The sequence below is a fragment of the Haemorhous mexicanus genome, chromosome 11 (genome assembly GCF_027477595.1).
Source record: "Haemorhous mexicanus isolate bHaeMex1 chromosome 11, bHaeMex1.pri, whole genome shotgun sequence".
NCBI lineage: Eukaryota > Metazoa > Chordata > Aves > Passeriformes > Fringillidae > Haemorhous > Haemorhous mexicanus.
Window position 1 is genome coordinate 6,956,418 of NC_082351.1, and position 12,459 is coordinate 6,968,876.

General features: G+C 54.6%; 1 pseudogene; it reads right to left on the bottom strand.

Annotated features, from left to right (window-relative positions):
* Nucleotides 1–5,262: 5,262 nt before the first annotated feature.
* LOC132332512 (PHD finger protein 7-like) lies at nt 5,263–8,707 on the bottom strand (annotated as a pseudogene).
* Nucleotides 8,708–12,459: the final 3,752 nt, after the last annotated feature.

Sequence of the window (12,459 nt, forward strand, 5' to 3'; positions counted from 1 at the left end):
ATGGCATCCTAGAGGAGCTGTTCTGTCACTTTTCTGGCGATGGAGCTGAGGCTGATGGGCCTGCAGTTTCCTGGCTCCTTCTTGGTGCCCTTTTGGAAGACTGCAGTGATGTTGGCTTTCCTCCACTGCTCACACCTCTCTGGGGGTATCTCCTTCCCTGACCTGCTGGCAGATCGCCCTGAGCCAGAGGCAGGAGCAGAGATTTCCCTTGGCCCCAAAAGGGAGCACTGGGTTCAGGCCAGTCACTGCCAACGGGAGGAGAAGGTAGGGCAGGGACGTGGCTGCCCAGGGACCAGAGGGGCCCCACACCTCAGGGCTCTGGGCCTTGCTGCAGGCTCACCTGCCTCTCCCTTCCCAGATTCAGCGGAGGAACAGCCAGAGGACACTGTGGTGTTCCTTGACGAGATGACAGGAGGAGAAGGCAGACAGAAGCAGGGCTCACACAGGGCTGAGCAGGGAGTTGAGCCCTCATGGCTCTGGGCCTGTTCTGCAAACTGCCCGCACTCTTCTTTCTCCCACAGAGAGAGAGGGCAAACACCTCAAAGAGACCACAGGAGCTCCTGACAGGGCCTCACTGCAGACAGCTGCCATGTCTGACAGCAAGCAGGAGGGCCCTGGTGCCAGGGAGCCAGGTGAGGGCAAAGCGGCCCTGTGACAGCCTGGCCCAGGGGCTCTTGTGGCAGGCAGTGTGGGGCCCAGAGCAGAGGCAGGGGGAGGCAGGAACTGCTCAGCCATGCTGGGGCTGGGAGCCTCCTTCCTCCCCAAGCAGGGCCCAGCTGGGCCAGGGGGCAGCTCCTGGGACAGCCGTGCCCGCAATGGCCCCTGCTCTGCAAGGCCTCCAGCCCTGCCCGTCAGCCGGGCAGGGACAGAGCAGCCTTGGGGCCGATGCTGCTGCAGGCTAAGAGCCCCGCAGAGCTGCTCATGCCTGGGGCCATTGGCTCTGTCCCCTGCAGCCTGCATGCCGTGTCACCGTGCAGAGGCTGACCCCTGTGCTTGCCCAGGCCCTGGCAACAGCTCCTGTGCTGCTCCTGCACTGCCCAGGGCACCCACGGCGCTGCTCGGGCCTCACACCGACCAGAACCTGCTGGGGCTGTGACAGCTCTGCTGCTCTGGCCATGGCTCTCGAGCAAAGCACCCACCTGTCCCTGGGCTGGGGGCAGTGCCCAGGTCGGGCTTGGCAGAGGGCTTCTGGAGGGCTGGGGACACAGCTCTGGCCTGGCCTAGCCTAGGCCTGGGGGACCCTTGACATTCCTGCTTGCCCTTGGAGCCACCAGGGATGGGCTGGAGCTCAAGGGCCCCGGCCTGGCCGCACAGTCAGGACTGGAGCCTTCCCTGGCTCCCCAGGACACGAGACCCTCAGCCCCAGCTCCAAAACACGGCCTAACAGGGTTTGCAGATATTTATCCCTGTTAGATCTTCGAAAGGATTTTGAAAGTAACGTTGGTTGGCAACTTCTTCAAGGAACAAACGTGACTCGCTTCTGATCAGTAAAAGGTTTATTGGTTTGCTTCCACTTTCTATTTGGTATCCTTATGCTTCCTTTGGCGTTCCAGAAAATAAAGAAAATCTAAGAAATTCTTCAGAGAAGTTTCTGAATCCACTATTAGGCGAAGTCTCTAAATTCACAGTATCCCTAAACTACGTAAAGTCGAGTAGCTGATCCTGTAACATACAAAGACGTCCTGGTTTACCTGACTGGACAACACAACATGATGTTATGCACGCTGGTACAATAAAAAACTTCTCTTCCCTGGTTGTTACAAATTTAAAGCTCTTCTTGAGGTTCTGAATTAGTTTTGCATGCATTCCCTTCCCATGCCCAGCTTTCACCTAGAGTTACCAGGGAATAGATGTTTCATACTCACCTCAAGCAATAATCTACGTCTCTCTTCCCAACCCTCTTTTTCTTCACTGAGCTCTACTAATCTACAAAATAACTTTGGTCCCTCTGCACAAAAGAAACAACCAATTAATAGGCTTAAACACTTCTGATGGTGCTGCTGCTTCTAACAATCATGAAAAACACAGCAATAAAGTCAGAAATCATTTCTTCACATCCTTCCTGTTCTCCTGCCCCCCAGCACACCTTGGCTCCAGCAGAAATGTTCCCTACTGCAGCCAGGTGTACTAAGAGCAATGAAAGGCAACAGCAGTTTTCCTCAAGATGCTGCAATCTAAATTGCAGTGAAACTGCAGCTGTTTCATTAAAAGCTCAGCACCAGCACCCCACATCTTCCCCCAGAACTGAGGCCTGCTGAGGAATGAGCTCTCCATTTCAACACACCCTGTAAATCAGACAGGCTGGATGATTGCAGGCCGGTAACTGTATGAGCACAGCAGTGCACTTCATCAGGGTTATCTAATCAGTCCCAAGAAAGGCACATCCTTTAAGCCTGTCTTAAGACTCTATTCTACAAAACATAACTAGCAATTGTTTTGGGGGCCTGTGCAGTTTTTGGGGACTGTCTGTGTTACCCTTGGTTGTTGTTTTCTTTGTTTCTAAATACAAAATTCACTGGATTCAGAAGAGAAAGGTCCAGATTCATTAGGACAAAGAACCCCAGGGACATACGTGGCTGACAAGAACACTAAACATTTCTAACGGCAACACCAGAAAGAGAGGAAAAAGTTAAAGATGATATACATACCTGAAAGGATCCAAAATGTCTAGGTAACCTGTCAAGTGACTAATTTTTTGGTAAACTCTACAAGTCCAGATTCCTAATAGGCAATTATCTGAAAGAAAAAAAAGCCAGAAATCAGCTTGACCTTTATTTTAGCAGGAATTTCTCACAGGATTCTACCACAACTTGGACCACACGTAAGGGTGGCAAATTTTGACTAGAAAACTTTCATAACTAGGCAGCACTTTTTCCTCCTCACTGAATTCCAGGAAGAGTTTAAAAGGAAAAAAATACAAAAGGGGGTGAAGAAATTCTCTCATACCTCCTAGGCATTCATCATCTTTGGAGAAGAAAAAAACTCTAGCACTTTCTGTGCGTGGTAAAGAAAGAAACCTAGACAAGTACAAAGAGATTTGAGCATCTTAAATTTGAGCATCTCAAATTCCATGAACATGACTTAAACCTCAAGTGCTTCAGAGAAATTGTATACATTGAAGAGCTTTATTCCCTGGTAACCAAATAGAGCTTTTTGTTTTACAAAACCCACTTCTAAAGAGAAAACTGACTGCGTCTTTGTCTTTTGGGCAAACTCAGTTTGGAGTTGGTCAAACCAAAATGACCCAGTTAATTTCTTGTGCTCTACTTCTCTTTTTTTCATATGCAACTTTACATCAGATGGGCTGCTGGGAGTTTTCACTCTGTGCAGCAGGAATGGTTTTCCAAGATGACTTTCACTGCTCAGAGGTGTGCAATGTCACTTTCCCACTTCCCGAGTGCTGCTAGTAATATTCCCACAGCCCCCAACTACTACAGCCAAGTAGACAACAAAGAGAAATGGAACTTGCATTTCTTGGTCCTTTTCAGTTTCTGACATCTCTGGCTCATCATCACCCTCAGAACTGCTGTCTTGGAAACGTGGATCCTCTTGCCGTGTGTCTTTTACCAGCTTTGTGGTTCCAAGTACGTAAGGCTCTGCGATAACAGCACCGATAGAGAAAAAAGCCAAAGCCACATTATTCCTCTACTGGTCAGGACAAATTCCTCCTTTCAAGTGAAATACTTACAGTGGAAAGGAAGGACAGAATCTGCCCCTGCCAGATTTTCTAAGCTACATCTCTGCTCATGTGTATTTTCCACTTTGTTCTAGGGATCCCTTATATCTTCTTGAGCATTTATCATCACATTCAGAAGACGCTGAATACCTTCTGAGTTCAGCAGAAGTGTGGGGGGCTTGTTGCTTTGTGCTGTTGCATTGGGTTTTTTAATATTTTGGATAACTTCATGCAGTTTCTTTTGTCTCCTACATGACTGGGGCTCAATTTAATGTTGTTTCATCTTCATTTCCTGCGGCCTCATTTTATCTAAGGTTAGGACACCCCAATGATCATGTGTCATTCCGTTTCCTTTTGCTAAAGGTCCAAGAATAGAATTCAGTAACAAACAGAATGTTCATGCATCTTGGGGTCAGCTCCCCGACTTTGCTCCTCCCTCTACATTAATGCACATTTCCTTTAAATCTTGATGGGTTCCATGAAACTTGACATGACTTGTGTGTCACCTTTTTCCCTGTTTGAGGAATTCAGGGCATGAACACAGGCTTTTTCACCACTCAACAAAAACCCCAATGCCTTCTCAAAGCATGCCTTTCAGAATTCCTGAACTGTGAGCATGAGTTACCTCTCATTAATCTACCATAGCCATGGCAAGCAGAAATGAAGATCAAAATGCTTCTGCCTAATTACTGACTTCTGCTGCTGAAAATCGCCTGGGTCCTGACTTTCTTTACACCATAATGCTCTAGAGTGCCCGCCAGAAGTTCTTCCTGAGCAATGGCACTGTTAGAAGGGTTCTGCTGTTACCTTCTTTGATGGCCAAGTCCTCTGTGCCTCCAAAGAAGGAAACCTTGAAAGCACTCAGCTCCTGAGCTGCGTCGTTCTCAGGCAAAGGTCCCAGATGGTCATCTGGGGCAGAGTCCTGTGCATCCTCTTTGTCCCGGGGTATTTCCTCAGTCTTTTCTGGTTTGTTCTTTGACGATCCAATCAGGTCGTTCAAATCAGCATCAATATTGTAAAAGTTTTCTTCAGACACTTGAGGCAGTGTCTCACTCTCTTCTTTCTTCCTTTTTTGGATTTACTGCAATGAGATTGTTCAAGGATAGCAACCCAGCACACGTCCTTTTCAGACACAGCTCCCCTAAGAGCCACCTTGCTCTGAATGTCTCCCTAAGCATATCCAAACCCATTAAGGTGTGGGTCACTTTTAAGGGCATGCAGTGGGGAAACTTCTGAGGTTGGAGTCTAAAGGCAGCAACAAGAGTCCTTTTCAATTAGCCACATCCTTAAGTGACTTTTCACTGAAATACATGCTTACACAGAAATCAAGGTATTTAGCACAGACTTCTTTCCTGCCAGTAGAAAGAAACATCAAGAGCTAATATGGTTCTCTCACAGACCTGCAGATCTCAAGGTCCCTCTACTGACCGTTCTCACCTTCACTTCCGGCAGGGAACACATGGACTAGAAAGAAAAGTTGGCGCTACGTGCTGCTGTTGGAGGTCCCAGTTGAGGTCCGACGTCGCTGGCGGGAGCGGCTGCTCCTGCGCGATGTCCCTGACCGTGTCCCCCTACGCCTGGGCCTCTCAGCACTCGCTGCTGTCCTCCTGCTCCTGTCCTGGCGACTCCTGGGTGGCACAGGTGGATTGGAGGCCCGGCGCTGCAGGCGGGAGCAGCTGGGTCTGGGGGACGTCCCTGACGATGTCTCCCTTCGCCTGGGCCTCTCAGTCCTTGGCTCTGTCCCACTGTTCCTGTCATGGCGACTCCTGGACCGGACAGGTGGGCTTGGGGCCCGACCTTGCTGGTGGGAGCAGCTGGGTCTGGGGGACGTCCCTGACGATGTCTCCCTTCGCCTGGGCCTCTCAGTCCTTGGCTCTGTCCCACTGTTCCTGTCATGGCGACTCCTGGACCGGACAGGTGGACTCTGGGCCCAATCTTGCTGGTGGGAGCAGCTGGGTCTGGGGGACGTCCCTGACCATGTCTGCCTTCGCCTGGGCCTCTCAGCCCTTGGCACTGTCCCCCTGTTCCTGTCATGGCGACTCCTGGACCGGACAGGTGGGCTTGGGGCCCGACCTTGCTGGTGGGAGCAGCTGGGTCTGGGGGATGCCAAGGATGGTGCCTCCCTTTGCCTGGGCCTCTCAGTCCTTGGCTCTGTCCCACTGTTCCTGTCACGGCGACTCCTGGACCAGACAGGTGGGCTTGGGGCCCAACCTTGCAGGCTGGAGAGGCTGGGTCTGGGGGACGTCCCTGACCATGTCTGCCTTCGCCTGGGCCTCTCAGCCCTTGGCTCTGTCCCACTGTTCCTGTCATGGCGACTCCTGGACCGGACAGGTGGGCTTGGGGCCCAACCTTGCTGGTGGGAGCAGCTGGGTCTGGGGGATGCCAAGGATGGTGCCTCCCTTTGCCTGGGCCTCTCAGCCCTTGGCCCTGTCACGCTGTTCCTGTCACGGCAACTCCTGGACCGGACACTTCGGCTCTGGGCCCAACCTTGCTGGCGAGAGCGGCTTCGCCTGCGGCCGGGCCGAGCACGTCTGGAATGGACCCTGTCCTCAGGGTCAGGGGAGCTGCTGTATGTTGACCTTGATCTGCTGAGGCTGCTGGTGTCCAGGAAGGAAGATGGCAGTGACTGCTGCCATGCTTCCTGTTGGGACCTGCTGTGGCTCCCGGTCTCTGGAGATGGAGACGGGGAAGCAGGCTCCAATGGCACCGTGTTGCTGTGGCTGACAGCCTCCAAATCTGGGGAGCCATGAGAAGTCCCCAGTTCTGACTGTCTGGTCAAGCTGGGGCCATTGAGCTCTGGCTCATCCCTGGAGGCTGTAAGGGCAAGCAGGAATGTCAAAGACCCCCCAGGCCTGGGCCAGGCCAGGCCAGAGCAGTGCCCCCAGCCCTCCAGCAGTGGATGCGCTCTGCCAAGCCCAGCCTGGGCACTGTCCCCAGCCCAGGGACACCGGGGGCTTTGACTCATACCTGTTCCGAGCCCAGCACAGCTGTCACACTCCCAACTGTATGTGTCGTTTCCCAGGCCAGAGCAGCGTCTGTGGGTGCCCTCGGCAGCACAGGAGGAGCAAAGGAGCAATTCCCAGGGCCTGGGGAAGCAAAGAGGCTCATGGCAATGAAGAGACTGTGTCCACAGCACAGCATTGTCTGGCCAAGCTCTTCTGGTTGTACACACTTTGAGCCCATGCCAGGACACAAGTTCCCTGCACAGCCCCAGATGCAGCATCCCAACTTACCCTGCTTCCTCTGCCTGCTCCCTGCCTCCAGGGTAAAGGCATTCCACAGCATTGCACTGGCTGTGCCTCTCTCCTAGATCAGCAAACGCGTTGTTGTCCTCCCATGTTGGCTGCCTGATGGAGAAATGGAAAGCTGATGAATTTCTGCTGCCCTCCCCTCATGGAGGTCCAGGGCGTCCCTGCTCTTCTTCCAACGCTTTTCCAAGTTGGGCATGAAGCTGAAGCCCAGACTCACAGGACAGGGCAGGGCCTGGGATGCTGGGGCAGGGCCTGGCACAGCCACAGCACGTGCTCCCTCCTGGCTGGTGGGCCAGGCAGAAGGACACCAACCTGAAGGGGATTCGGATCCCCAGGACGAACATTTCGATAGGGAATTCCCCACTGTCCCTGCACAGGGGGCACTGGAAAAATAAAGCACCAGCGCGCATGGCCAGTCCCTGCAGGACAAACACAAGCAGGGTGAGCGAGGCCCTGCTGCTGCTGAGCACCTGCTGTGGCCCGGGGCTGAGAGGAGCCCTCCAACCTGGATGCAGTCCCTGTGGAACCAGGCCCTTCTGCACGTTGGGCACACCAGGGTTGTGAAGGTCTTCCTGTCCTCCACAGGCTCCATGCAGATGGGGCAATCGGTGCCTGGCTCAGGAGTCGCCTGCACGTCCTGCTCTGGACGGTGCTCAGGGCAGAAGGACCTAGAGGCAATGGATGGGCTAAGTGAGAAATGCGGGATCATTCCCCAGGGTAGCCACAAGTAGAGATCAGGTACCTGAATGGAGTAACATAGACATTGACACAGGCGCCCTCCTTGGCACAGGGCAGGTGGAACCATCTGTCACACTCTGGCACAGAGCACATGATGGTTGCTCCTCTCTGGCCGCAGACGCAGCAGAGCTGCAAAGAGCCAAGCAGCCCCATCAGCAGCAGCAGCAGCCTCAGGGCCTCCCCTGGCAGCCCCACGGCTCCGGGCAGGGCGCAGGATGTGGCCGCTGCCGGGTCGCAGCCCACAGAGTCGCCTGGTGGAGGAGGGAGGCTCCTGTGCCAGAGCTGCTGGGAGCCAGACTTTGTCCCGGCTCTTGGGCCGGCCTTTCTTCCCTGCTGTCTGGGCTAAGCTCTGGCAAAGCTCGCCTGGCACAAATCTCCGTGCTCTTGTCCGCCTCTCACCTTCTGTGCCGCCCGCTGGACTGCAATTAGGATGTCTCGAGGCAGAAAGCCCATGAGCCCAACGCGTTTGTTCTCTTGGTGAAACAGTAGAGTGGCGAAAAGCTGCAGCCAAGGGGAGGAGCAGATGAGGAGAGCGTGGCAGCAACTGCCCATTGCAATGGTGGAGGGAGTGCCCGGAGCCACTCACCATGCAGAACACGTGGGCACAGATCCCACTCTTCTGCAGTTTGTCACCGCACATGTCCGGGTCAGCCTCCACGCGGCGACACAGCATGCAGGCTGCAGGGGACAGAGCCAATGGCCCCAGGCATGAGCAGCTCTGCGGGGCTCTTAGCCTGCAGCAGCATCGGCCCCAAGGCTGCTCTGTCCCTGCCCGGCTGACGGACAGGCCTGGAGGCCTTGCAGAGCAGGGGCCATTGCGGGCACGGCTGTCCCAGGAGCTGCCCCCTGGCCCAGCTGGGCCCTGCTTGGGGAGGAAGGAGGCTCCCAGCCCCAGCATGGCTGAGCAGTTCCTGCCTCCCCCTGCCTCTGCTCTGAGCCCCACACTGCCTGCCACAAGAGCCCCTGGGCCAGGCTGTTACAGGGCCGCTTTGCCCTCACCTGGCTCCCTGGCCTCAGGGCCCTCCTGCTTGCTGTCACCCATGTCGGCTGTCAGTGGTGATTTTCTCTCCACGAGTGACGTGGTCGCTTCAAAATGTTTGTCCTCTCTCTCTGTGGGAGAAAGAAGAGTGCGGGCAGTTTGCAGAACAGGCCCAGAGCCACGAAGGCTCAACTCCCTGCTCAGCCCTGTGTGAGCCCTGCTCCTGTCCGCCTTCTCCTCCCGTCGTCGCGTTGAGGAACACCACAGTGTTCTCTGGCTGTTCCTCCGCTGAATCTGGGAAGGGAGAGGCAGGTGAGCCTGCAGCAAGGCCCAGAGCCCCGAGGTGTGGGGCCCCTCTGGTCCCTGGGCAGCCACGTCCCTGCCCTACCTTCTCCTCCCGTTGTCAGGTAGCACTGACACCTGGCCTGAGCCCAGCGCTTCCTTTTGTGGCCTTGGTCGCACAGGTCACAATGGCCGCTCTGACATCAGCACTGTGTGCCCAAAATTGGGGCAGCCAAGGCCTCAGGTCCCTGGCAACCACTTGTGGCGGCCCCCTTGGGCACCGAGGTTCTGAGGTGGGTCCGAGCGTTTGGTCAGGGTGGAACCAGGGCCGGGACTCCTGCAGCATGTGCAGGGTCAAATGCCAGGCCCTGGGGCAGCCATTGAGGGTGGTACTGTAGGCAGGAAGGTGCTGTTCAGGCACTGCCACTCCAGGGCTCCTGCCCCAGCCAAGGGAAATCTCTGCTCCTGCCCCTGGCAGTCGGCTGCCCAGAGAGCCGCTGCGGAGTCTCCTGCACTGCAGAGATTCAAAACCTGCTCTAGGTGAACTGACGTTTTCCTCAAGATCTGTCTGGAGAAAACTAAGATGAACCTGATTTGATGCTGCTGCTGATCACCGTTGGGTACAGGAGATAAACCTGGAGACCACCACCACTGCCTCCAGACCCCAATTATCCTGTCATCCTGTGAACTAACAGCTTTGACATTGCATCTAAATGGAAAAAGTAGTATTAACCTCCTTAGAAGCGTCATCTTTTATACTGACTCAGTGGAAACACAGTAAATTCAGTGAGAATTTTCTGTGTACATTTGACAGGAGAGCTTGCAACAGTCCTCGACTCAAGTCAAATGCAAGAGGATACTTTTCCTACATTATAGGAACTTTGCCAGTTTTTCCTGCTAGCAAATACATTCGGAAAAAAATCAGGAAGAGAAGCACAAACAATTCTTGTCGATTTTTCTCATTCATGTCTTTGCAAACATGCTCCTGGAAATCCAGATCATTGACTTCTGGAACAATCAGTGGGAACTCTGGGAACCAGGGCAAGAGCTGATAAGCAGGGACACCCTGCACCTGCCTGATGCTGGGGCAGCAGGAGTTCATCCATTTTCCTGTCTCCATGGGAGAGCCACCTTGGGTGGGAAAGGATCCCTTCATCGGTCTAGGAGGGAGGCACAGCCAGTGCAATGCCAGGGAATGCCTTCACCCAGTAGGCAGGGAGGAGGCAGAGGGGTGAGTTGGGAAGCTGCAGCCGGGGCTGTGCAGGGCACCCGGCAAGGGCTCGAAGCAGAAGGAGCCGGAAGAGCTTGGCCGGACAATCCTGAGCTCTGGACACTTTGTCCTCAGCACCTGGAACCCGTTTGCTTCTCCAGGCCCTGGGCACTGCTCCGGTGCTGCTCATGCAAGTTACATACAGACACCGAGCTACTGCCCTGTCTCAACCCTCTTCAGCACTGGACAGCACAACACAGTAACATGTTCTCTTCAGTACATGGTCTAATTACAAATAGTCCTGCCAAGCCTCACATACAAAGCACACACACAAAAACCCCACACCCTGGTACAAACCTTGCCCCAACACAAAGTGCAAGTTGCTGTTCAGAAACACAGGGTAACACTTTTGGCCAATGCTTTTTCCTGTTAGATCTTTCAAAGGATTGCAAAGGTGACGTTGTTTGGCAACTTCTTCAAGGAACAAACTGGAAACGCTTCTGATTTTTTAAAGATTTATTCGTTTGCTTTCACTTTTCCTTTCGGCATGCTTACGCTTCTCCTGGCATTCCAGAAAATCATGAAAATCCATCGTAATACCAGGGGAAGTTTCTGAATTCACTGTTTGTCTTTCTTGACATACAATTAAGAACTGGTCCAGTAATACACAGAGAAGCAGTGGTTTCCCTAACTGGACATCACAAGATGATGTTATACACTCTACTATGCTAAAAAACATTTGTTGCCTGGTAACTGCAAAGACTCAAGCTCTTCTAGAGGCTATCTCCTGTGCCACACTGTACTCCTAAAACCTTTGCTGCCTAGAAATTATAGGGGTTCAAGCTCTTCTAGAGGCTTTCCCCAGTGCAACTTCATTTGGGTCCTCTCTGCTCAACTATCAAGGCTGTCCAGGTCTCACTGAAGGGCAGCAGAGCCTTGTGGTGCCTCAGCCCCTGCTCCCGGTTCTGTCCCATCAGCAAATGTGCTGAGGGAGCTCCGTCCCTTCTGCCAGGGCACAGGGGAATAAGGCAAACAAGGCTGGCCCCAGCACGGCCCCCTGAGCTCACAGCTATCTGAGTTTGGAGCTCCCCTGTCCACTTCTCTACCCCACTGTCCCTGAGCTGCCTCAAGAGGAGCCTCAGGATTTATGGGAGGCAGGGACAAAGACTTGCTGAAGTCCTGGCTAACAACCACTGCTCTCCCCTCACAAACCCAGCCAGTCACTGCAGCAGAGGTGGCTATGAGCTTGGTCAAACATTGTTTCCCTTCATGTTACTCCACAGGCTTAGAGATGGCATCCTAGAGGAGCTGTTCTGTCACTTTTCTGGCGATGGAGCTGAGGCTGATGGGCCTGCAGTTTCCTGGCTCCTTCTTGGTGCCCTTTTGGAAGACTGCAGTGATGTTGGCTTTCCTCCACTGCTCACACCTCTCTGGGAGTATCTCCTTCCCTGACCTGCTGGCAGATCGCCCTGAGCCAGAGGCAGGAGCAGAGATTTCCCTTGGCCCCAAAAGGGAGCACTGGGTTCAGGCCAGTCACTGCCAACGGGAGGAGAAGGTAGGGCAGGGACGTGGCTGCCCAGGGACCAGAGGGGCCCCACACCTCAGGGCTCTGGGCCTTGCTGCAGGCTCACCTGCCTCTCCCTTCCCAGATTCAGCGGAGGAACAGCCAGAGGACACTGTGGTGTTCCTTGACGAGATGACAGGAGGAGAAGGCAGACAGGAGCAGGGCTCACACAGGGCTGAGCAGGGAGTTGAGCCCTCGTGGCTCTGGGCCTGTTCTGCAAACTGCCCGCACTCTTCTTTCTCCCACAGAGAGAGAGGGCAAACACCTCAAAGAGACCACAGGAGCTCCTGACAGGGCCTCACTGCAGACAGCTGCCATGTCTGACAGCAAGCAGGAGGGCCCTGGTGCCAGGGAGCCAGGTGAGGGCAAAGCAGCCATGTGACAGCCTGGCCCAGGGGCTCTTGTGGCAGGCAGTGTGGGGCTCAAAGCAGAGGCAGGGGGAGGCAGGAGCTGCTCAGCCATGCCGGGGCTGGGAGCCTCCTTCCTCCCCAAGCAGGGCCCAGCTGGGCCAGGGGGCAGCTCCTGGGACAGCCGTGCCCGCAATGGCCCCTGCTCTGCAAGGCCTCCAGCCCTGCCCGTCAGCCGGGCAGGGACAGAGCAGCCTTGGGGCCGATGCTGCTGCAGGCTAAGAGCCCCGCAGAGCTGCTCATGCCTGGGGCCATTGGCTCTGTCCCCTGCAGCCTGCATGCCGTGTCACCGTGCAGAGGCTGACCCCTGTGCTTGCCCAGGCCCTGGCAACAGCTCCTGTGCTGCTCCTGC